Here is a 27,124-nt window from a genome sequence, read left to right as displayed (position 1 = left end):
GAGAGTGCGGGTCAGTGGAATTGAAACGCCTATTAACCATGCTTGAATGGTGGAGTGGACTCGATGGGCTGAATGGCCTTGTTTCCACTCTTATGTCTTATGGTCTTATGATAGTCTTCCCCTCTGACCTTTCCTTCATCATAAGGTCAGAAGTGGGGATGTTCAGTGATTTTTATATTCGTTCATTGGATGATGGCATCATTGGCTAGCCCAGCATTTATCCCTCATCCAAGAGGGAAGTTAAGAATCAACCACATTGTTGTGGGTCTGGAGTCACATATAGGCCAGACCAGGTGAGGATGGCAGTTTCCTTTTCCCAAACGATATCAGTGAACCAGATGGGCTTTTCCTAACAACCGACAATGGATTGATGGTCATCATTTGACTCTTAATTCCAGATTTTCATTGAAAAATACCAATCACATCTCCTTACGCTCATGAGTGGCAAGTAACATTTGCACAACATAAAAGCCAGGCAATGACCATCTCCAATAAGAGACAATCTAACCACTGCTACTTGAAATTTAACAGTGTTGCCATCACTGAATCCCCTATTATCAACATCCTTGGGGATTACCATTGACTAGCAACTCACCTGGATTCGCCACATAAACACTGGCTGTCAGAGTAGTTCAGAGGCTAGGGATTCTGTGACAAGTAACGCACCACCTAACTCCTCAAAACCTGTCCACCATCTACAAGATACAAATCAAGAGTGTGATACTCTCCACCTGCGTGGATGGGTGCAGCTCCAACAACACTCAAGAAACTTGATACCATCCAGGACAAAGATGTCTGCTTAATTGGCACCACATCCACATCCATTCCCTATAGCACTGACGCTGAGTAGCAGCAGTGTGTATTATCTACAAGATGTATTCCGGAAATTCACTAAAGATCGTTGGACAGCACTATCGCATGCATGAGCACTTGCACCTAGAAGGACAAGCGTAGCAGATACATGGGAATACCACCACCTGCAAGTTCCCATCCAAGTCGCTCATTGACCTGATTTGGAATTATATTGCTGTTCTTTCGTTGTCGCTGGATTAAAATCATGGGATTTTCTCCCTAAGGGAATTGTGGGTCTACCTTTAGCATAAGGACTGCAGCAGTTCAAGAAGGCAAACAGCTAGCAAGTAGGCTAGCTGTTTGTCAGGATGTCCAAGAATGTAGGGAGGCTGTGAAGAAGGTAGCACAGACAGGGAATACTTGCGGACACATGAATGGGCTCAAGTGTGTATACTTCAACGCAAGGAGTATCAGAAATAAGGTGGGTGAACTTAAGGCGTGGATCGGTACCTGGGACTACGATGTTGTGGCCATCACGGAAACGTGGATAGAAGAGGGACAGGAATGGTTGTTGGAGGTTCCTGGTTACAGGTGTTTCAGTAAGATTAGGGAGGGTGGTAAAAAAGGAGAGGGGGTGGCGTTGCTAATTAGAAATGGTATAACTGCTGCAGAAAGGCAGTTCGAGGGGGATCTGCCTTTGGAGGTAGTATGGGCTGAAGTCAGAAATAGGAAAGGAACAGTCACCTTGTTGGGTGTTTACTATAGGCCCCCCAATAGCAGCAGAGATGTGGAGAAACAGATTGGGAAACAGATTTTGGAAAGGTGCAGAAGCCACAGGGTAGTAGTCATGGGCAATTTCAACTTCCCAAATATTGATTGGAAGCTCTTTAGATCAAGTAGATTGGATGGGGCGGTGTTTGCGCAGTGTGTCCAGGAAGCTTTTCTAACTCAGTATGTAGATTGTCCGACCAGAGGGGAGGCCATATTGGATTTGGTACTTGGTAATGAACCGGGACAAGTGATGGGCTTGTTAGTGGGTGAACATGTTGGTGATGGTGACCACAATTCTGTGACTTTCACCTTGGTTATGGAGAGAGATAGGTGTGTGCAACAGGGTAGGTTTTACAATTGGGGGAAGGGTAATTACAATGCTGTAAGACAGGATCTGAGGAGCATAAGTTGGGAGCATAGGCTGTCAGGGAAGGATGTCGTGGAAATGTGGAACTTTTTCAAGGAACAGATACGATGTGTCCTTGATATGTATGTACCTGTCAGGCAGGAAAGAAATGGTCGTGTGAGGGAACCTTGGTTGACGAGGGAGGTTGAATGTCTTGTAAAGAGAAAGAAGGAGGCTTACATAAGGTTGAGGAAACAGGGTTCAGACAGAGCAGTGGAGGGATACAGGATAGCCAGAAGGGAGCTGAAGAAAGGGATTAGGAGAGCTAAAAGAGGGCATGAAAAATCTTTGGCGGATAGGATCAAGGACAACCCAAAGGCATTTTATGCGCATGTGAGAAACATGAGAATGACGAGAACGAGGGTAGGTCCGATCAAGGACAGTAGTGGGAGACTGTGTATTGAGTCGGAAGAGATAGGAGAGGTCTTGAATGAGTACTTTTCTTCAGTATTTACGAACGAGAGGGACCGTATTGTTGAAGAGGAGAATGTGAAATGGACTGGTAAGCTAGAGGAGATATTTGTTAGGAAGGAAGATGTGTTGGGCATTTTGAACAACTTGAGGATAGACAATCCCCCAGGCCTGAGGGGATATATCCTAGGATTATGTGGGAAGCAAGAGAGGAAATTGCAGTACCGTTGGCAATGATCTTTTCGTCTTCACTGTCAACGGGGGTGGTACCAGGGGACTGGAGAGTGGCGAATGTTGTGCCCCTGTTCAAAAAAGGGAACAGGGATAACCCCGAGAATTACAGGCCAGTTAGTCTTACTTCGGTGGTAGGCAAAGTAATGGAAAGGGTACTGAGGGATAGCATTTATGAGTATCTGGATAGACACTGCTTGATTAGGGACAGCCAGCACGGATTTGTGAAGGGTAGGTCTTGCCTTACAAGTCTTATTGAATTCTTTGAGGAGGTGACCAAGCATGTGGATGAGGGTAGAGCAGTGGATGTAGTGTACATGGATTTTAGAAAGGCATTTGATAAGGTTCCCCATGGTAGGCTTATGCAGAAAGTCAAGAGGCATGGGATAGAGGGAAATTTGGCCAAATGGATAGAAAACTGGCTAACCGGTCGAAGTCAGAGAGTGGTGGTAGATGGCAAATATTCAGCCTGGAGCCCAGTTACAAGTGGAGTTCCGCAGGGATCAGTTCTGGGTCCTCTGCTGTTTGTAATTTTTATTAATGACTTGGATGAGGGAGTCGAAGGGTGGGTCAGTAAATTTGCAGATGATACGAAGATTGGTGGAGTTGTGGATAGTGAGGAGGGCTGTTGTCGGCTTCAAAGAGACTTAGATATGATGCAGAGCTGGGCTGAGGAGTGGCAGATGGATTTCAACCCTGCCAAGTGTGAGGTTGTCCATTTTGGAAAGACAAATAAGAATGTGGAATACAGGGTAAACGGTAGGGTTCTTAATGAGGTGGAGGAGCAGAGGGATCTTGGGGTCTATGTTCATAGATCTTTGAAAGTTGCCACTCAGGTGGATAGAGCTTGTAAGAAGGCCTATGGTGTATTAGCGTTCATTAGCAGAGGGATTGAATTCAAGAGTCATGAAGTGATGTTGCAACTATACAAGACTTTGGTTAGGCCACATTTGGAGTACTGTGTGCAGTTCTGGTCGCCTCATTTTAGGAAAGATGTGGAAGCTTTGGAGATGGTGCAGAGAAGAGTTACCAGGACGTTGCCTGGAATGGAGAATAGGTCATACGAGGATAGGTTGAGAGTGCTAGGCCTTTTCTCATTGGAACGGCGAAGGATGAGGGGTGACGTGATAGAGGTTTATAAGATGATTAGGGGAATAGATAGAGTAGACAGTCAGAGACTTTTTCCCCGGGTGCAACAGAGTGTTACAAGGGGCATAAATTTAAGGTGAAGGGTGGAAGGTATAGGGGATATGTCAGGGGTGGGTTCTTTACCCAGAGAGTGGTGGGGGCATGGAATGCGCTGCCTGTGGGAGTGGCAGAGTCAGAATCTTTGGTGACCTTTAAGAGGCAATTGGATAGGTACATGGATAGATGCTTAAGCTAGGACAAATGTTCGGCACAACATCGTGGGCCGAAGGGCCTGTTCTGTGCTGTATTGTTCTATGTTCTATGTTCTAAGGCACCACATCACCCCGTTCTCGGGGCAACAAGGTATGAGCAACAAATGCTGACCAGCCAGCAATGTGTACATCCCGTGAGTGAACAAGAAAAATTAAACCATAGTTTAAAAAGAAAATAATACTCAACGTGAATATTGAGAATCGATCGTGGAAATTAAGGAAACGACAGATACATCAGTCTTCAGAATATAGGATATAAATAACATCCCCTCAGCAGTTATAAACCTTGAGCACCTCGGGAAAATCACAAACACCAGAGAAATGGTGCTGAGTAAATGTTGGAGATGTGGGCTGATAAGTGCTCGGACCCTGATGGACTTTTATTCTTGGCTCTGTAAAGAAGTGGCTGGTGAGATAGTTGAAGTGCAAGTTTTAATTTTTAAAAACTCCCTTCATATGGTGAAGGTCCCATTAGATTGGAACATTGCAACCAGCTCTGCTTTATTCAAAAAGGGAGGGGGACAGAGATCAGGCACTACAAGCCTGTTGGCGTAATGTATGTGTTGGGGAAAATGTAAGAAGCTATAGGGCACTTAGATAAGATCAATGCAATCAGGCAGAGTCAATAAGATTTTGTGAAAAGAAAATCATGTTTCATCAATCTTTTGGGGTTCTTTGAGGAAGTAATAGGTGCTGTGGATGTCCTGGACCTATATTTTCAGCAGGTTTTGATAAGGCCCCACATCAAAAGTTATTGAAGAAAATAATTGCTCACGGTAAAGGAGGTAGTGTATTGGTGTGGATAGAAGATTGGCTAACAGGAAGCAGAGAGTTGGCATAATTTTTTTTCAGGTTGGCAAACTGTAACAAGTGGTGGGCCACAAGAATCAGTGATGGCTCTGGAGTGGTTTACAATCTATACAAACGAATTGGATGAAGGGACAGAAGATGTGGTTGTTGATAATGCAAAGGTAGGCAGCAAAGTTAGTTGTGAAGTGAATATAAGGGAGTTACAAATAAAATCGATTAGCTAGTGGGCAAAGCTGTGGCAAGTGGAATGTAATGTGGGGAAAATGTGAAATTGTCCACTTAGGCAAGAAGTATAAGAAAAAAAAATCTAAATGTTGAGAAATTTCAGAGCTCTCTAAAGGAGAGGGATCTGGGACCGAGTGCATGAACTGGAAACTGTTAGTGTGCAGAGAAAGCTAATAGAATGTTATCATTTATTGTAAAAGGAATTGAGTACAAAAGTAAGGAGATTGTGCTTCGGGTATGCAGGCCATGTTGAAACCACTGCTAGAGTATTGAGGACAGCATAGGTCACCTTATGTAAGTAAGGATATAACTGCAAAGGAAGCGATTGAGAGGTGGTTTACCAGATTAATACCTGGAATGGCAACTTAATCTACAAGCAAAAGTTGGTTAGACTAGGCTTGTACTTGCTATGGTTTAGAAGTTTAAGTGGTAACTGAGAGCCAGCAGAGGTGCAGCAGTGTGTGCTGATAGCACCTTTTCCAATTAGCCTATAGCTTGCAAGTAAAGGAGTCTGCTACTTTTAAAGGGTAAGTTCACTAAGTCGAAAGGAGCTGTTGCTGGCCACCTCAACTGATACTGGCTGAAAGTCCAAGCTGCACAAACCTGGCACCAAGGAAGGGAGCTGTTTCTAGATTCAGGGTTGTGGTGATGATGGCCTTAGTCCTGGAAGCTGAGAAACAGAGAGAAGTCTTGTTTGCACAGGATTGCAAGATCGTTTTCCAACGAGGTCAATTTCTGGAACCTAGCCAGCAGTGTCAGATGAAATTCAATGAACACATGAGATGACCTCAAGGTGAGTGAAAGCATCTTCACATGAAACAATCTCTCACCACGCCCACAACAGACACCCAGTAGCATTCCCTGCCTTGGCAACATGGTAGTTCAGTGGTTAACATTGCTCCCTCACAACACCAGGGAGCTGGGTGCTCTGGTATCCTCGCACAGATCAAAGCTGTGCACTTTAGGTGGATTGGCCATGGGAAATGCAGGGTTATAGGGTAGAATGGGGTGGGTGGATCTGGGTGGGATGCTATTCAGAGGGTCAGCATGGCACAATGGGCTGAATATCCTGCTTCCAAACTGTAGAGATGTTATGATCTACTCAGGACTCGGGCCTGCCATGCCAGCATCACTTACTGTCCAAGGATGTTAGCCTCACATCCAGTCTCTCAGTGCTTCCATACAACTATACTGCTGCAGCAGGCATGTCATCCAAACACAATACAATATAATCATCAGTTTTCTCCCTTCTGTCTTGCTGTACAGGATGATCCAGCAACACAAGCAGTGGGGACAAGGAGGAATGCATCTCCTGGGTCCAACTGATGGTCCCAACTGCAACAGAGCCTGTTTATCCAGTCTTGTTGAGAAAGGATGGCTGTATTTCCTTTTCAAATCCTTCACTTCCTTTTTTGTTTTACATAAAATGAAGTGTAAGCTGCAGAGGTTGTGACCAGGGACCCTACTGCTTCTCACATCCACCACCACCACCTCGACCAATCAGCCTCCCCTTCCCGAGATCCTGCCTTCAGTGACCTATGAACTGTCCAGCCTGCCCAGTCACGGCATCTCATGGAGGTAAAGAGACAGAAACAGCACTGTATTGTTGAAGAAACCTCATTGCTCAGTCAGACATTTGTAACCACAAGCTCAGATACTGGCAGTGCACAATTTTCAGCACGTGCATCCCCCCAAGCCAGGGGAGTAGGCAGCTTCTACGCCAGTTCACCACAGACCAAGTTCAAGACTGGGTTCTGCTGGACAGGCCTACAAGAGATGGCTGATGGAATTTTGGTCCTCACAATTTAAGTTAGTTTTAATACTTCTATATTACTTCAGCCTATCAGTTACTAACCAAACACAATGAAAAACATAAGCTTTAAGAACAGAATGTAAAATGAATGATTATAATAAAGTGAAAGAAAATGTTCATTATCACAGTTAAATAATATCTTTTAATGCTTCATTGTAAAAGGAACAATAAGGCTGCCAGAACTTCCCCAGTGTGCAAGCTTCAAGCTTTTATAACCATACTCGTGGCTGATGAAAATCCAGACCAAGACACTGGGTGCACTGACTGACTTGCCAGGCAGCCTCCTGTTGCTGACAAGAAACCTAAGGCCCCAAAGTGGCACAGCAGTTTATCCTTCCCACCATGGAAGTGATGACCAACTTGTGGATCCAGCCATGAACCTCCAACGGTTGCTGTCTCAGGACTGCAATACAGGGAGAAGTCATGGATCTATTGTTGCTGTAGTGGGCGATAAAAGGAGGCCATCGGATCCATGTTCAATGCTAAGCAGCCTGAGACTGTTATCATCTTGCTTGCAGATTTCGCTGTTTAAAAAGACTTGCAGCCTCTCACAATAGTCCATCAGCCTGCACTTTAGCTATTTACTAAGACTGATGTTTTGCTGCCCAGGGAATGATTATGTGGAACTCAAACACAGGTAGAGAGACAGGTAGCACTGAGGAGACGGGGAGGCTGCAAAAGGATTTGGACAGGTTAGCAGAGTAGGCTAAGAAGTGGCAGATGGAAGGAAGAATTGATGTAAAATGTGAGGTCATGCACTTTGGTAGGAAGAATAGAGGCAAGGACTATTTTCTAAATTGGGAGAAAATTCTGAAGTCTGAAGTGCAAAGAGACTTGAGAGTTCTAGTCCAGGATTCTCTCAAGGTAAACTTGCAGTTGAGTCAGTAGTTAGGAAGGCAAATGTGAAGTACTGAGGCTCTATAAGGCTGTGGTCAGACTTGGCCCGCAGTTTTAGACTCCATATCTCAGGAAAGATGTATTGGCCCTGGAGAGTGTTCAGAGGGTGGTCCCAGAGATGAAAAGCTTAACATCTGAGGAATGTTTGAGGACTCTAGGTCTATACTCAGTGGAGTTTAGAAGGATGAGGGGGAGTCTAATTGAAACGCACAGAATACTGAATGGCCTGGAGAGAGTGACTGTTGGGAAGATGTTCCCATTGGTAGGAGAGACAAGGACCTGAGGGCATAACCTTTAGAGTAAGGAGAAGACTTTTTAGGACTTAGTTAAGGAGAAACTTCTTCAGCCAGAGAATGGTAAATCTATGGAATTCACTGACACAGAAGGCTGAGGAGGCCAAGATCATTGAGTATATTTAAGACTGAAATAGGTTGGTTCTTGAGTATCAAGGAGATCAAGGGTTATGGGGAGAATGGGATTGAGAAACTTATCAGCCATGATTGAATGGCTGAGCAGACACAATGGGCTGAATGGTCTAATTTCTGCTCCTATGTCTTACGGTCTTAAACCTGCTGTGCTCTCTCAGGCTGTTGCTAGTCAACCAGTTGGTAGAGACCAATGGCACTCACACTGAGGTGGAGCAGCCCAAAAGTAGTTTAAAGCCTGATGGTCACTCTGCAAGACCACTTTCAGTCTTCGATAGTGAAAAACCAGGAGCCACTGAGATAGCACAAGGCAGGCATAATAGGATGGGAAAGTGTGAACAGCTCCTAGTTTACCTTCAAAATAAAGAGTAACATTCCATTTGCTTTTCCCATTACCTTATTGTGATTCATGGGCATTTGCTCCCAAATCTCTTTTCCATAGCTTTCTGCAGCCGTCATCCATTTAAATAATATTCATATCTTTTTTCTTCTTGGCAATGTGCATAGCCTCACATTTCCCCACATTATCTTCCATAAAAATCATGCAGCTTGGAAACAGACCCTTCGGTCCAAACTGTTCATGCCGAACATAATCCCAAACTAAACTGGTCCCACCTGCCTGCTCCTGACCCATATCCCTCCAAACCTTTCCTATCCATGTATCTAGGCAAAATCTTGGCAAAAGACATTTGGATAATCACCTAACCTGTCTTTTTCCCTCTGTAGTAATTAGAGAGACCCAAATGGTGGTGGTTTAACTATGGCTCATCACACCTCAGGCAAGGGGAATGGTGAAGAAGGAGGGGCCTTCATAGTTACCTCAGCTGGAATAGGAATTGAACCCACACGGTTGGTGTCACTGCATTACAAACCAGCCAACTAAACTAACCCCACCCTTCTACAGACTCTTTGTGTTGTGCTGACCACTTGCCTTCCCACCTATTTTTGTTTCATCCATGAATTTGGTGATAGTACATTCACTTTCCTCATCCAAGTTGTTAATATATATTGTAAATAATTGTAGCCCCAGAATTGATCCACGTGGCACATCACTAGTTACAGGTTGCCATCCTGAAAATACTGCCCTTCAACTCTCTATCTTCTATTACTTAGCCAATGATCTATCAATGTAATATACTACCTCCAACACAATGGATTCTCTTATTAACTAGGCTTATGTGTAGCACCTTATGAAATATCTTCTAAAAATCCAAATATATTATCCCTACCATTACCCCTTTATCTATCCTATTTTTATCACCTCAAAATATTCTATTGAATTTGTCACACAAATGGGACTAGTTCAGTTCAGGAGACCTGATCAGCATGGATGAGATTGGCCAAAGGACCTGCTTCCATGCTGTATAACTCTATGACTTGCTAAGCCATGTTCACTCTGCTTGATCTTATTATTTCTAAACATTTTGCTATTATATCCTTTATAGCAAATGCTAACATTTTCCCATACCAAACATTAAGCCAACTGTCCTACAATTACCTGCTTTTGTCTCTTTCCTTTGTTTAATAAAGGTGCAACATTGGTAGTCTTTCATTCCTCTGAGAGTTTTCCAGAATCCAAGGTTTCCTGGAAGATTACTACCAGTACATCTCCTATCCCTGTGGCTAATCCCTTTAATATCCTGGGATGCATCCCATTAGGTGCAGGGGACTTATTGGATTTAGCATCATTAGTTCCCTTTGCACTTTTCTCTAGTGATAGTTACTGCATTTATTTTGTTGCCCCTTGATTATTTAGTAACGTTGGAATGTTATTAGTACCTTCTACTGTGAAGAATGATGCAAAGAATTTTTTGAACTCTTCTGCCATTTCTTGGTTCTCCAATATTATTTCCCCAGCCTTGTTCTCCAATGGGCCTATGTTTACTTTGGCTTCACTTTCTGTTTTAAATATATTCAAAGAAGATCTTGTTGTCCACCCAGATATTACTGACAACTTTATCTTTAGAGTTAATTTCATTCCTCTTTATTATTTTTGACAGTCTCTTATTGGTTTTTAAAACTTTTTTCCAAACCTCTGGCTTACCACTAACCTTTGGCGCATGTATATTGTTTTCCTCTGATCTGATGCTACCCTTGACTTCCTTGGTTAACCACGTTTGGCTCATCTCCTTCCCAGAATCCTCCTTCCTTGCTGGTGTATATTTGTATTGTGGGCCTTGAACTATTTAATAAATGCCTGCCATTGTTCTCAACTCTCTTTGCTGCTAAAACCCCTTCACAATCCACTCCAACCAGCTCTGCCCTTATTCCTTTGTATTTACCCTTATTAAGCCCAAGTCCCCTATCCAGCATACACTCTATGCCCTCACCACCCTTGCTGCATCTTCTAATGGTGTTCAAAATCGAGAGTACAGAATCATCAGCTGAGGGTGATGGAGGAAGTAGGTTGTAACAGGCAGCAAGTGTCCCTGCTCGTATTGCACCTGATACTGTAACTTCATGGGGTCTGAGAAATATACCACATTCCCCCCACTTCCACTGGGTCGGTCCTATTAGTCAGACACGCACATATCAGAGATTGTGATGGCACAGTCTGGAGCATTGTCTGTCAGGTACAAGGTGTTTTGACAAAAAAAACTTTAAAATGAAACACGACAGCTGAATGGGAAGGCGAGTTACTGAGGAGCAGTGGTGGTGAAGGATGCTGTTCTAGAGGAGACACATAGAGTATTTGATTATGGGCAGGCAGTATTATAGGACTCCTCTCTAGACCTAAGATTATCCTTAAACTCTTTGTGATCTCTGATTGAGCCATCTTTCCTGTCTAATTTTTTGTGCTAGCTAGGAATGAAATGTTGTTGTAATGTGTATATACATCCCTGATTAGACATTATCTATCCACAGTCAGTGCTTTTAGTAAGGCCCTCCAATCTAACATTGCCAACTCACATTTCATATCTTCATAGTTCCTTTTATTTACATTCAGGACCCTAGTTTTGGTTAAACTTTCACTCTGCATCTTCATGAACAGTTCTACCATTTTCTGATCACTCTTCCGCAGTGGACACCACACAGCAAAATGAATTCATTCCTTCTCAGCGTACAATCTGGTTTAAACTGCTCTGCAGTTTGTTCCTGGGCATACAGGTTCACATTTGACCTTCTGAGCCAATATTCTTCCTTATTGATATTGATTTAATCCATTACTAACAATTCTACCCCACCTCCATTCTCTATTTGTCTGTTGTTTCTAAATGGGAGAAAGTGAGGGCTGCAGATGCTTGAGATCAGAGCTGAAAAATGTGTTGCTGGAAAAGCGCAGGTCAGGCAGCATCCAAGGAGCAGGAGAATCAACGTTTCGGGCATAAGCCCGTCTTCAGGAATGAGGAAAGTTTGCCAAGCAGGTTAAGATAAAAGGTAGGGAGGAGGGACTTGGGGGAGGGGCGTTGGGAATGCGATAGGTGGAAGGAGGTTAAGGTGAGGGTGATAGGCCAGAGAGGGGGTGAGGGCGGAGAGGTCGGGAAGAAGATTGCAGGTCAAGAAGGCAGTGCTGAGTCCAAGGGTTGGGACTGAGATAAGGTGGGGGGAGGGGAAATGAGGAAGCTGGAAAAATCTGCATTGATCCCTTGTGGTTGGAGGGTTCCTAGGCGGAAGATGTGGTGCTCTTCCTCCAGGCATCGTGTTGCCATGGTCTGACGATGGAGGAGGCCAAGGACCTGCATGTCCTTGGTGGAGTTAAAGTGTTCCACCATGGGGCGATTGGGTTGGTTGGTGCGGGTGTCCCAGAGGTGTTCTCTGAAATGTTCTGCAAGTGGGCGCCCCAATGTAGAGGAGGCCACATCGGGTGCAGTGGATGCAGTAAATGATGTGTGTGGAGGTGCAGGTGAATTTTTGACGGATATGGAAGGATCCCTTGGGGCCTTGGAGGGAAGTGAGGGGGGAGGTGTGGGTGCAGGTTTTGCATTTCTTGCGGTTGCAGAGGAAGGTGCTGGGAGTGGAGTTGGGTTGGTGGGGGGTGTGGATTGGAGTGCTAACCTGCTGTGTAACTCTCTGGAGAGAGACTTTAAACCCCAAACCACTTCAGAGGTATGGGTGCGACCACCTGAGACACAGACAATGCCTTAATTCTATTGTAGTGGGTTTGGTTTCAGCATTGACTTAGGGGTAGCACTTTCACTTCTCAGTCAACAACTCACACATTCAAACTCTATTTCCGAGACATGACTACACAATCTAGACTGACACTTGAATACAGCCTTGAGGGAGGGCAGCACAGTGGCTCAGGGGTTAGCACTGCTGCCAGGGACCCAGGTTCAATTCCCGCCTCGGGCGACTGTCTGTGTCGAGTTTGCACATTCTCCCCGTGTCTGCGTGGGTTTCCTCTGAGTACTCCAGTTTCCTTCCACAGTCCAAAAATGTGCAGGCCAGGTGAATTGGCCATGCTAAATTGCCAATAGTGTTACGTGCATTAGTCAGGGGTAAACGTAGGGGAATGGGTGTGGGTGGGTTGCTCTTTGGAGGGTCGGTGAAGACTTGTTGGGCCGAAAGGCCTGTTTCCACACTGTAGGTAATCTAATCTAATCTAAAAATGAATGTGCAATTTGATAGCTCTACTTATAACAGCTTCATCAAACAATAATACTTCCTTGCTGTTAACCATTTAGATACACCTGAAGTCATTAAAAGTGCCAAATTAATCAAGTTATTTATTTTTAAAGACACTTTAAACATTAGTTTCACTTGTCTTCTTACATAGGTATGAGAAGGAAATTCTGCAGTGTACTATTTGTGGTGGTAGAAGCAGATTCAAAAGCAATTTTCTAAAAGAAAGGAAGACTGGAGGGTGACTAATATTGTGCTATTATTTAAGAAAGGCTGCAAGGGAAATCTGGGAACTTCAAACCAGTGTGCCTTATGTCAGTGGTGGGTAAGTCTTTGGAGGAGATTCTGAGAGACAAGATGTACATGCATTTGGAAAGGCAAGGACTGGTTAGTGATAGTCAGCATGGCCTTGTGCATAGGAAATTGTGTCTCACAAACTTGACTGGGTGTTTTGAACAGATGACCAAGAAAATAGATAGAGGCAGATGAAAGCAGTGGACATTGTTTAAAGCCTTGCTAAAATCCATGTAGACAAAGTTCCACATTGTAGACTGGTTGGTAAAGTTAGATCACATGGGATCCCAAAGAGAGCTGGGCAGTTGGATACAAAATTGGTTTGACTTTAGTAGACAGAGCATGGTGGTGGAGGGTTGTTGTTCAGGCTGGAGGCCTGTGATCAGCAGTGTGCAGCAAGAATCAGTGCTGGGTCCATTGTTGTTTGTTATTTATTTGAACAATTTGGATGAGAATATAGGAGGCATGGTTAGTAATATTGCGGATGACACCAAAATTTATGGTAATAGTGGACAATGAAGAGGGTTATCTAAGAATACAAAGAGATCTTGATCAACTGGGCCAGTGTGCTGAGGAATGGCAAATGGAGTTTAATTTAGATAAAAGTAAGGTGTGCAGTTTGGTAAGACAAACCAGGCCTGGACTTACACAGTAAATATTAGGGCCTGTGGAGTGTTGTTGAACAGAGATACCTGAGGGTGGGGTGGGAGAAGGGGGGGGTAATGGGGCTGGTACACAGTTCCTTGAAAGTGAAGTCACAGGTGGAGAGGGTGGTGAAGGTGGTGTTTGGCATGTTTGCCTTCATCAGTCAGAGTCAGCGAGTACAGCAGTTGGGATGTCATGTTATGGTTGTACAAGACATTGGTAAGGCTTCATTTGGAGTAGTGCATACAATTTTGGCCACCCTGCTATAGGAAGGATGTTATTAAAGTGGAAAAGGTGCAAAAAAGATTCACAAGAATGCTACCAAGACTGGAGGGTTTGAATTATAAGAAGAGGTTGGATAGGCTGGGACTTCTTTCTCTGGAGCGTAGGAGGCTGAGGGCCATAGATCAGGTGAATAGCCAAGGTCTTGTCCCCAGAGCTTGCAAGTTGAAAACAAGAAGGCATAGTTTTAAGGCGAGAGCGGTAAGATTTAAAAGGGAATGAGCTGCCGAAGGAAATGGTAGAGTACAATTACAACATTTGAAAGACATGAATAGGAAATGTTTAGAGGGATATGGGCAAAACACAGGCAAATGGGACTAGTTCAGTTTAGCAAACCTGGTCAGCAGGGATGAGTTGGACTGAAGGGTCAGTTTCCATGCTTTATAACTCTAAATTGAGTTTCCACCTCAATTTTGGTAACGGCGTGGGAGCAATTACAACACTTCTGACCTTAATTTGGGCACTGTGATGCTGGCAAGTATACTTTTGCCTTAATGTCTTTGATTGGAAAAAGCCAAAGATAATTGAACATATACACAACTTGCAAAATGGAAGTGAAATGCAGTTTAACTGGAAATATCTCTTTAGACAATGGTGAACCGAAAGGCACAAAATAAGAAGTGAAAGATTAGTGGGAGTGACAAGGTCTGTGGTCTGTGCAATGAGGTTTAGTTGCTCACATCAGTAAGTAAGCTACACATTTATTCAACCTTGCTTCGTGGGAGGACCTTTACTTCTGTTGTTGGATGTCGGAGTATACAGAACAGTGGGGTAAATACTTACTTTGTTTGTTGTAGGTGATACTGGCTGGACCAATATTTATCACCCACTCCTAACAGTCGTGGATAAAATGGTGGTGAGTTACCTTCTAGAACTACTTGCTGCTTATAATGTTACAGATCGGTTTTGAATTTGGACGTTTCAATTTAAAGCTGGATTTCAGACCAAGGCTGATAGTGAACAGTGAGGAAAGTTATCTAAGACCATAAAGAGATCTTGATCAGTTGAGTCAATGGGATAAAGAGTGGCAGATGGTGTTTTAATTTGGATAAATGTGAAGTATTGCATTTTGGTAAAACAAACGAAGGAAGGACTTGTGTAATTAATGGCAGGGCCCTGGGTGGTGTTGCAGAGAGACCTGGGGAAATTTCTGTCCCAGGTAGGCAGGGGGGTAAGAAGGCATTTAGCTTGCCTTCATTGTTCAGACCTTAGAGTGTTGGATTTGGAATATTGTGTTGAGATTGTACAGTACGTTGGTGAGGCCTCTTCTGGAATGCTGCTTGCAGTCCTGGTTGCCCTGTTATCAGAAGGATGTTAATAAATTAGAGAGGGTTCAGAAAAGATTTACCAGAATTTTGCCAGGAAAGGAGGGGGTTTGAGTTATAAAAATAGACTTGATAGGCTGGGACTTTTTCCATGGAGTTTAGGAGGTTGAGGAGTGACCTTAGAGGCTTATGAAATCGTGAGGGTCATAGATAAGGTGAATTACAAAGGTCTTTTTCCTAAGTGGGGGAGTTCAAAACTAGAGGGCATATTTTTAAGATGAGAGGAGAAAGATTTAAAAAGGATATATGGGGCCAATCTTTTATATAGGGAGTTGTTACTGTGTGAAATAAACCACCCAAGGAAGTGGTGGATGCAGGTGCAGTTACAATGTTTAAAATACATTCAGATAAGTACATGAATAAGAGATGTTTATAGAGACATGGGCCACATTCAGGCAGGTGGGACTAGTTTAGTTTGGTAACATGGTTGGCATGGACTAGTTGGCCCGAAGGGTCTGTTTCTGTGCCGTGTGACTCTAAATCTAGATTAAGTTTTATGTAGGAAGCCGACCAAATGGTAAAACAATAATTAATGTAAAACAATACAAATTACTGTTGTATCCTGATTTTGCAAAATTCTGTAATAGCTCCATTAGGTTATTGATGGAGAGGAAAGGAAGGGAAGAGAAGGGAAGGGAATCTTTGGAACAGCATTCTTGTGCTCATCCTGAGTCTGTGTCAGCTTTAATACCACTTTTGTTTTAGGCAATATACAATTAGCACAGCTGTGCTATAAGCATACTTGACAGAGCATACAAGGGATTCCAGCATTATTTAATGCTTGAGAAGTAATTTGAGCAGAGGATAGATCTACCTTAACATTAAAATTTTATCAATTGTCTTTGTTGCTGAGCCTGATGCTTGTTCATGTTTGTTTTTACTTTGTTTGGGAATTCTGGTTATTACTATTTAATGTATAACCCTTTGTTTACATTATTTTAGAAACCCTCCCCACCCCAAAACATCCAGCCATTTTGCCATGAGTGAAGAAAATTGCCATACCATAAATATTCAAATATAAAGTTGGCCCAAAAGTTCTCTAATACATATTTGTCACGATCAATAATATGAAATTGATGGTATAGTGAGGTTTGTTTGTTATGTACAACATCTGATATTTTATTCCATTGACTGAAATTTAGACACTGTGTCCAACACAGAGCTGATCCGATGGGGTTTGTTTTAGAACAAAAAAAAATTTACAGCCCAGGAACAGGCCCTTCGGCCCTCCAAGCCTGAGCCGATCCAAATTCACTGTCTAAATCTGTCACCCAATTCCCAAGCATCTGTATACCTCTGTCCAGATGCATCTTAAATGAATCTACCGTGACTGCCTCTACCACCTCGGCTGGCAACCCGTTCCAAACGCCCACCACCCTCTGTGTGAAGTACTTGCCGCATGTATCCCCCTTAAACTTTTCACCTCTCACCTTGAAAACATGACCTCTTGTTATTGAATCCCTCACCCTGGGAAAAAGCTTGTCTCTATCCACCCTGTCTATACCCTTCATGATTTTGTAAACCTCAGTCAGGTCCCCCCTCAAATCTCCTTTTTTAAAATAAAAATAAACCTAACCTACTCAACCTCTTTTCATAGCTAGCACCTTCCATACCAGGCAACATCCTCGTAAACCTTCTCTGCACTCTCTCCAAAGCGTCCACATCCTTTTGGTAATGTGGCAGCCAGAACTGTACACATTATTCTAAATGCGGCCGAACCAATGTCTTGTACAATTTTAACATGACTTGCCAGCTCTTATACTCAATACCCCGTCCAATGAAGGCAAGCATACCGTATGCCTTCTTAACCACTCTATCCACCTGTGCAGCAACCTTCAGGGTACAATGGACCTGTACTCCCAGATCTCTCTGCTCATCAACTTTGCCTAAGACTCTTCCATTCACTGTATAATTTGCTCGAGAGTTAGACTTTCCAAAATGCATCACCTCACATTTGTCTGGATCGAACTCCATCTGCCACTTTTCCGCCCAACTCTCCTCCTGTATTCTTTGACAGTCCCTTATGCTCCACCAATCTTCGTGTCATCTGAAAACTTGCTGATCATACCAACAGTGCCCTCTTCCAGATCATTTATGTATATCACAAACAACAGTGGCCCCAACACTGACCCCTGTGGGACACCACTGGTCACCTTTCTCCATTTGAGAAACTCCCTTCAACTACTACTCTCTGTCTCCTGTTGCTCAACCAGTTCCTTATGCCCCTAGCTAGAACACCCTGCACACCATGTGACTTCACTTTCTCTATTAGTTTACCATGGGGAACCTTATCAAATGCCTTACTAAAGCCCTTCCTTCATCTATCAACTTGATCACTTCATCAAAGAACTCTATTAAGTTGGTAAGGCATGATCTCCCCCTGCACAAAACCATATTGCCTATCAATGATAAGCCCATTCTTTTCTAAATACAAATAGATCCTATCCCTCAGTATCTTCTCCAGCAACTTTCCCACCACTGACCTCAGGCTCACTGGTCTGTAGTTACCCGGAATATCCCTACTACCCTTCTTGTACAGGAGTACAACGTGAGCAACCCTCCAGTCCTCCAGCACCTCATCTGTATTTAAGGATGCTACAAAGATATCTGTCAGGGCCCCAGCTATTTCCTCTCTCACTTCCCTCAGAAACCTGGGATAGATCCCATCCGGTTCTGGGGATTTGTCCACCTTAATAACCTCTAGCCTACCCAACACATCTTCCCTACTTATGTCAACGTGATCCAGGCTAATCAAACTTCTATCTCTAGTCTCAACATTCATCATGTTCCTCTCTGCTTTGTGCTACTGCCTGAGCTGAAGTTCTACCTCACATTTCCCTCAATGTTGCTATGTGTTATGAAACTGGGTCATTTGGCTATGGTCTTTTATCTAGAATCATAAAAACCCTACAGTGCAGAAGGAGGCCATTCAGCTCACTGAGTCTGCACCGACTCTCTAAAGGGCACATCCCACCTAGATCCAGCCCCCTACCATCTCTCGTAACTCCCTATTTCCCATGCCTAATCCACCGAGTCTGAACATTCCTGAACACTACGGGCAATTTAGTATGGCCAAACCATCTAACCTGCACACATTTGGACTGTGGGAGGAAACCCACGCAGACATGGAGAGAATGTGCAAACTCTACAGCACAACATCATGGGCCGAAGGGCCTGTTCTGTGCTGTATTGTTCTATGTTCTATGTTCTACAGAGAGTTTGGAGGCTGGAATTGTACCCAGGTCCTTGGTGCTATGAGGCAGCTGTGTTATCTCTCAGATGTTGGATTGTTAAAGATATGAAGAACTATTGCATTATCATTTAATTTTTTTGGAGTATTTTAAAGAATGGGTTGTGCACTGTCTTCAGGACATTTACTCCCATTATTCCTTGTTCTATATTCTTTGCAATGCAGACTCCTAATTCTGTTTGCACTGTATCTGCTCAGGGTTGCTTTTTCTGAATGACTAAAACGCTTGGGATAGGCATTGTCTTGTGTCTTTCAATAGCAATATCAAAATTAGAGTTGTCAAAGGATTTCAAAAGGACGGATGAAAAGGAAGACTGTCTGTACCTTAGGATTCATGTAAACTGTGACTATCTGGTTTATGTGGGTATTGGAGAGTATTTTCCTTATTCAGAAATCATTGAGAAAAAAAGCTTTCAAAAGCTTTACTGCATGAAAGTTTATATTGAGTATGCAAAATAGGAGGCTATGTATTCCTGACAAAAAATATGAATTGTCTGAATCTTAAACTTTTTTGGGCTAAGTTTGAGTTGTGTTGAGTTATTTTTTTGGAGGGTTTCTTGCCGTGAGGCTTTGCGAGTTTTCATGGCATATCTTACTTACCTCATTAATTACCTACCCCACCTCTATGGCTACATTCACATTTGATTGTACTCTCATCTTAACATGTTGTGTTTCTGGAACAACTCACCACCCCGCTGATATCTGCTGAAAGTCTATCATTCCTTGTACCTGCACCCTCTTTAAAACTGAGTTGTGCATCAGATGAGCACTGGGATTCTGAAGCTGCCCTGCCTGTCAGTAGACTGAATTGGAACATGGTGGACAAGCAGAAAGCGGCACTATAATTCTCTGACAGAGACCTGGAGGTCCTGGTGGAAAGATAGCATGGTGGAAAGGGGAGGAGTCGTCCTCCTGGGGGGAGACTGGCAGAGGAAGCTGTGCCATTGGACACTGCCAGCCTCACTGAGATCTCACACAAAACACCCACACACACTGCACACACCACACACACACACGTACACACTCACTGCACACACCATACACACACTGCACACACCACACATACACATACTCACTGCACACACCACACACATTTACACTCACTCACTCACTGCGCGCGCCACACACTCACTGCACACACATACACATACACACACACACACTCACTGCACACACCACACACATTTACACACACTCACTCACTGCGCGCACACACATACTCACTGCACACACCACACACATACACATACACACACACTCACTGCACATACACACACTCACTGCACACACCACACACATTTACACACACTCACTCACTGCACACACCACACACATTTACACACACTCACTCACTGCGCACACACACTCACTCACTGCGCACGCACACTCACTCACTGCACACACACACTCACTGCACACACCACACACATTTACACACACTCACTCACTGCACACATTTACACACATTCACTCACTGCGCACACACACACACACTTACACACACTCACTCACTGTGCACACACACTCACTCACTGCACACACACACACACACTCACTGCACATACACACACACACACACACAGACACTCAATGCACACACCACACACATACACTCACTGCACACACCACACACATTTACACACATTCACTCACTGCGCACACACACACACTCACTGCACACACCACACACATACACATACATTCAATGCACACACCACACACATACACATACACACACACACCACACACATACACATACACTCACTGCACACACACACCACACACATACACTTACTGCGTGCGCACACACGCACACACTGCACACACCACACACACACACTCACTGCACATACCACACACATACCACACACATACCACACACCTACACACACACACATACCACACATCTACACACACACATACCACACACCTACACACACACACATACCACACACCTACACATACCACACACCTACACACATACACACACCACACACCTACACACATACACACACCACACAACTACACACATATACACACACTGCACACACCACACACACACACATCACACACACACACATATACCACACACATACACCACACACCTACACACACACACTGCACACACCACACACACATACACACACACCACACACACATACACACACATACATACACACACACACACCACACACACATACACACACACACATACCACACACACACACCACACACCTACACACACACACTCCTACACACACACCGCACACACAGAAAATTAGAAATGCAAACAATAAAGGTACAGCTATGATTATGTGAGAGTTTAACCTACATATGGTTCTGTCATCACGAAGAATAACTTGCCCAAAGCGTTGGGGAATAGAGGGAAGAACTGAAGGAAATCAGTATTAGTAGGGAAATGGTGTTGAGGAAATTGATAGCATTAAAGGCCAATAAAACCCCAGGGCACAAAAATCAACATCCCGGGGTACTTAAAGAGCAGTCAAGGTGGTAATCTTTCAAGGTTCTATGGACTCTGGAACTCTTCTCTGTATTGGAAGATAGCAAATGTAACCTCACTATTTAAAGGAGATAGAAATCAAGGAATTACAGACTAGTTAACCCGACATCAGTAGTAGGGAAAATGCTATAAAACATTTAAAGCAGAGGACTTGGAAAACAGGGACAGGGTTGACAGAGCTAGCATGGATTTACTAAAGGAAGTGGTGCTTCAAAAATCTAATTGAGTTTTTCGAGGATGTAACTTATAGAGGTAATAAGTACAGCCAGTGGGATGTGGTTTACTTGGACTTTCAGAAGGCTTTTGATAAGATTACACATAAGGAATTAGCATGTAAAATTAAAGCACGTGTGATTGGGTGCAGTGTACTGACATGGATAGAGAACTGTTGGCAGATAGGAAACAGAGTACAAATAAACAGGTCTGTTTCTGAATGGCAGCCAGTGATTAGTGGGGTACTGCAGGGATCAGTGCTTGGACCCCAGCTATTTACAATATATATTAACAACTAATATAAAGGAACTATATGTAATATCTCCAAGTTGCAGATGACACAATGTTGGGTGGGAGAGTGAACTGTAAGGAAGATGTAGAGACACTTCAACGTGATTTGGACAAGTTGACTGAGTAAAGCAAATGCATGTCAAAATGAGAGGTTATCCACTTTGGCAGCAAAAGCAGGAGGGCAGCTTATTATCTGTATGGGGATAGGTTGGGAAAGGGGGAGGTGCAACAAAACCTGGGTGTCTTTGTACATCAGTCACTGAAACTAAGCATGCAAGTGGAGAAGGTGGAAGTGAAGAAGGCAAATCATATGTTTACCTTCATAGCGAGAGGATTCAAGTACAGAAGCAGAGATGTGCCATGGCCTTGGTGAGACCACATCTGGAATAGTGTTTGCAGTTTTGGTCTCCTCATCTGAGGGATATTCTGGCTTTGGAGGGAGTGTAACAAAGAACTAATTCCTGGGATGACAGAACTGATGTATGAAGACTGTCTGGATCAGTTAGGATTATATTAATTGGGTTTAAAAAAAGAGGAGTGATCTCATAGGAACCAATGAGATTCTAACAGGACAGGATAAATGCAGAAAGGATATGCCTGATGACCAGAGAGTCCAGAATCAGGGGTCACAGTCTAAGAATACAGATGGACCACTTAGGACCAAAATGAGAAATGTCTTCATCCAGAGAATGGTGAGCCTGTGGAATTCTCTGCCACAGAAACTGAGTGAGGCTAAAATATTGAAAACTTCAAGGAGAAGTTAGATATAGTTTTCAGGGCTAAAATGATCCTCTAGTCTGCTGAGAGCAGAAACAGGGCACTGAGTTGGATGATTAGCCACAATTACATTGAACGGCAGAGTTGGCTCGAAGGACCATATGACTTATTCCTGTTTTTTGGTTTCAGCTAAAACCTTTAAATCTATCTGCTCCCCAGCTCTCAGTAAAAGATCCAATGGCACCATTTCACAGAAACGCAGGAGATATTAGGTAGTTTGCTGATCAATATTTATCCTTGTACCGCATCAAAAATAAAAATATCCATCTTGTTATTATGGTATTGTTTGCTTTATGAGAAATTACTGTGTGTTTAAATGGCTGGTAATTTTCTATATTGTAGCAACAACCGCACTTTAGAAAACAAATTGCATTTTCTGTAAATGCTTTTAGAAGTCTGGTAGTTGTTAAAGATGCTATATGAATATAATTTTTTTTCTTAAAAATCACAGACAGATCCACAACTGAAGGAGGAATCCTTGGTTGGTTTTAACCCAAACAGCTTTTCTTTTATCAGGTCTCATTCTATTTTACTTCTGCATTTTTTTTATTTTTAGTTTTGGGATGAAGGATTCATTTTAAATGTTGTGGTTCTGTTTGCTGAGCTGGGAATTTGTGTTGCAGACATTTTGTCCCCTAATCCTCAGAGCTTGGGATCCTCCTGTGAAGCGCTTCTGTGATCTTTCCTCCGGCATTTGTAGTGGTTTGAATCTGCCGCTTCCAGTTGTCAGTTCCAGCTGTCTGTTGCAGTGATCAGTATATTGGGTCCAGGTCGATGTGTTTGTTGATAGACTCCGTGGATTAGTGCCATGCCTATAGGAATTAATTCACAACAATGAGCACCCGAGCTACAAATCTTCTCACAATTCATTTTAAATGCGTGTGTAACTTGTTTACAATCACTGCTCCCCCCCCTCCACTATACTTTATACGGTTATAAATACAGTAAATGCTATTAAGAATGCTCACTTGGAGAAGTACATTTCTGCTAGAGTTGCTTTCTGAAATCATCAGGGATTTGTGGTCCTTTTTACCTTACATTTGTTAGTTGCAGTGTCTCTGCACTTCCTCTTACAATAGGGAAATCAACCTGTTTATCTGAAATACTTTGAAACTTTCCATGGAAAAGTGCCAAATCACTGAACAAACTTACTGATGTCAATCTCTCAAATATAACTAAAGAACTTCGGTCTACAATGTGAAAAACATGTATTGATAAAAAATTAGCACTGCTTCATTCCCACTAAATACAGATGCATCTGATATTAAGAACTGGATTGTTAGAATTAGAACATTGTATGCAAGGGGACTGCACTACATTTACAGCAGGTACATAATGATCAATTGTCTACAGATGTGAGAATGATATACAATCTCATTCCCAGAATTTTAGTGTCTTTGGAACTAAGGGATGGCAATTGAGCATATAGGACTTTAAATTGTTAAAAGCTGAAGGATCCCTATTACTATTGAAAATTTTCCCTTTAACTTTGCATGACATTGTTCATCTTGCATTTGGACTCTGATGTAAGTAGGACACTGTGGAAGATGCACGCTATCAGTGTTTGGTAATGTCGTGCTGCCTGACAGCAGGCAGTGCCTAAGCATAACCAGAGCATCAACCATTAAGCTGCAGTCAGCTCTTACATTTGTTGGTAGCTTCCTGTGCAGCAGTGCTGAGATCTCGGAGTCCCACCTCCGAGGAAGATTAGTTAGGCGATAGTGCATGAGGAGAAACAACAAGAGAAATGGTTTCCAAATTGCTGGAAAATCTTAGGTACCAACTATTAATCAATCAACCTCTTTCACATAAGCTGATATCACCAATTTGAGATATTCATGTGAGGGGGACAGGCCAGAAAAGCAGGTGAATGGACACTCTTCTTCCACGGCAACAATTTGAACATCAGGTTCACCACAATTTTCCAGATCATGTTTGGCCAGGAGTGAGGATATAACTGACAGAGGGAATGCCTTGACTCAGCCCTAACCCTTGCTCTATGTTTGGAGCAGGTGGAGACACCATTTGACCAAGTTGGGAACTTTGCTGTGCTAGTGGCCTAGCAATTCTGTGTACAGCCAAAATTTGCTTTGCCACCAGGTATTTTGCAATTAACCTTTGATACAATTTACCACTTTGAATTTTGAGAGCCATTATTTTATATCATTAAATTGCATAAGTTGCTCATTATACAATTTGAGGAAAAATAGTTTATTTCTCAAAGTAGACTGCCAGCTGACAGCCTGCACCTCGGGTTGGCAAGGGTTGCTTAGAACTGCACTTTATGTCTGTGCTGTGCCCATCAACTATCTGCCTACAGATACTTACCAGTAATAGAGTGGCATTGAGTGACTAACACTATCCATTACCATGTGAGGCCCTTAAATAGCTAATTCGTAACCTCCGAAGGCCCTCCTCCCACACCACTGATTATATACGTTGCATCTCTGCGACTGAAGCAAATTCAAATGGAATGATAAATATAGTAAACAGTCTTGATTGCTCATCTAATGTCAACTACCAGAACGCATTCTTGATATTGAGTTTAGTGAAAACTCTACTTTAAGTTCACTTCACTAAACTCTCAACACTCTAGTCATTTGGTGGCTACTGCCTTGTTAAACTGTATTAGGTGTAGACATTTTCTGAAGGACCCAATTGGGTTTTGGTTGGTTTTGTCATGAGGAAAATGATAGCCATTCTGGTTGGTTCAAGTTGCTTCTGAATTTGATTCATTAAGGGATTTGGAATCTTCCTGGACATATAGTTACACAGCAGTTTAGCAATTTTCTTCAACATTATGAAAACTGGGTGGCCTGGACAACTTGGGCCAAAGGGCCTGTTTCCATGCTGTAAATGTTTATGAAGAGGATTGATGAAGGCAGAGTGCAAATGGGATCTATATGGACTTCAGTAAAGTGTTCAATGAGGTTTCTCATGTTAGACTGGTTACCAAGGGTATATCACATGGAATACAGGAAGAACTAGCCATCTGGATACAGAACTGGCTTGAAGATGGAAGACAGATGGTGGAGGGTTGCCTTTCAGACTGGAGGCCTGTGACCAGTGGTGTGCCACAAGGTTTGGTGCTGGTCCACTGCTTTTCGTCATTTATATAAATTATTTGGATGTGAACATAGGAGGTATCATTAATAAGTTTGCAGATGACACCACAATTGGAGGTGTAGTGGGCAGCAGAGAAGGTTACCTCAGAGTACAAGATTTTGATCAGATGGGCCAATGGGCTGAGGAGTGGCAGATGGAGTTTAATTTAGACAAATGTGAGGTGTTGCATTTTGGAAAAGCAAATCAGGGCAGAACATAAACACTTAACATTAAGTCCTGGGGAATGTTACTGAACAAGGAAAACTTGGAGTGCAGGTGTATATTTCCTTGAAAGTGGAGTCGCAGTTAGGAATAAGAAGGCATTTGGTATATTTTCCTATATTGGTCAGAGCACTGAATATAGGAGTTGGGAGGTCATGTTGCGACTGTACAGGACATTGGATAGGCCACTTTTGGAATATTGTGTGCAATTCTGGTTTCCCTCCTATAGGAAGGATGTTGTGAAACTTGAAAGGATTCAGAAAAAATTTACAAGGATGTTGCCAGGGTGGGAGGATTTGAGCTATAGGGAGAGGCTGAATAAGGTGGGGCTATTTTCCCTGGAGTGTCAGAGATGAGGGGTGACCTTAGAGAGGTTTATAAAATCATGAGGGGCATGGATAGGATAAATAGGCAAAGTCATTTCCCTGGAGTGGGGGAGTCCAGAACTAAAGTGAGAGAAGAAAAATTTAAAAGGGACCTAAGGGGTATCTTTTTCACGCAGAGGCTGGCGCGTGTATGGAATGAGCTGCCAGAGGAAGTGGAGGAGGCTGGTACAATTACAACATTTAAAGGGCATTGGATGGGTAGATGTATAGGAAGGGTTTAGAGATATAGGCCAAGTGCTGGCAGGTGGGACTAGATTAATTTAGGACATCTGGTCGGCGTGGATGAGTTAGACCAAAGGGTCTGTTTCCAAACTGTATGTCTCTATGACTCTTTGAAGTTATTTTCAGTATTGCGTTGCTTTAACCCTGTGAACAATTTAGGGTAACGTCTCTCAAAGGCACTTTTTCTCTTGTATGTTCCAGTTTCATTTGCCCTTTTGAAAAAGGCAGTACCATGGACCAACAGCGGCCCGCATGCATTCTTTGTTAGGGTCAGTTAATGGCCTCTTCTTCAATCCTCCCTGGCATCTGTGAATAACCCTAACTGAGAGTTCTGAAGACCAGCTGTTCCAACATGCCATTTGGATATAGAACTTGCTCAAAGGTAGAAGACAGAGGGTGGTGGTGGAGGGTTGTTTTTCAGACTGGAGGCCTGTGACCAGTGGAGTGCCACAAGGATCGGTGCTAGGTCCTCTACTTTGTCATTTATGTAAATGATTTGGATGCAAGTCTAAGAGGTACAGTTAGTAAGTTTGCAGAAGACACCAAAATTGGAGGTGTGGTGGACAGCGAAGAAGTTTACCTCAGATTACAACAGGATCTGGACCAGATCGGCCAATGGGCTGAGGAGTGGCAGATAAATGCGAGGTGCTGCATTTTGGAAAAGCATATCTTAGCAGGACTTATACGCTTAATGGTAAGGTCCTGGGAGTGTTGCTGAACAAAGAGACCTTGGAGTGCAGATTCATAACATCTTGAAAGTGGAGTCGCAGGTGGATAGGATAGTGAAGATGGCGTTTGGTATGCTTTCCTTTATTGGTCAGAGTGTTGAGTACAGGAGTTGGGAGGT

General features: G+C 43.2%; 1 protein-coding gene across 18 annotated transcripts in view; it reads left to right on the top strand.

Moving 5' to 3' along the window:
* The window catches only part of tlr2 (toll-like receptor 2), a 120,469-nt gene that overhangs the window by 14,631 nt on the left and 78,714 nt on the right, over positions 1–27,124 (top strand). For 6 of the 18 annotated variants that reach the window (XR_015760970.1, XR_015760965.1, XM_087998770.1 and 3 more), the window contains 2 exons: positions 6,313–6,624; positions 14,763–14,821. The exons of 4 other annotated variants lie outside the window; for them this stretch is intronic. The gene's annotated coding sequence lies outside the window, so the exon portion shown is untranslated. Of the gene's footprint in view, positions 1–6,312; positions 6,856–14,699; positions 14,822–27,124 lie in introns of those variants that run through there. 8 more of the 18 variants (XM_087998706.1, XM_043700155.2, XM_087998701.1 and 5 more) reach the window with 6 other exon arrangements.

This window comes from Chiloscyllium plagiosum, unplaced genomic scaffold (genome assembly GCF_037043375.1).
Source record: "Chiloscyllium plagiosum isolate Xiang-an unplaced genomic scaffold, Cpla_swu_hap1 HiC_scaffold_1, whole genome shotgun sequence".
NCBI classification, from domain to species: Eukaryota; Metazoa; Chordata; class Chondrichthyes; order Orectolobiformes; family Hemiscylliidae; genus Chiloscyllium; species Chiloscyllium plagiosum.
This window is presented reverse-complemented; position numbering and strand designations above follow the sequence as displayed.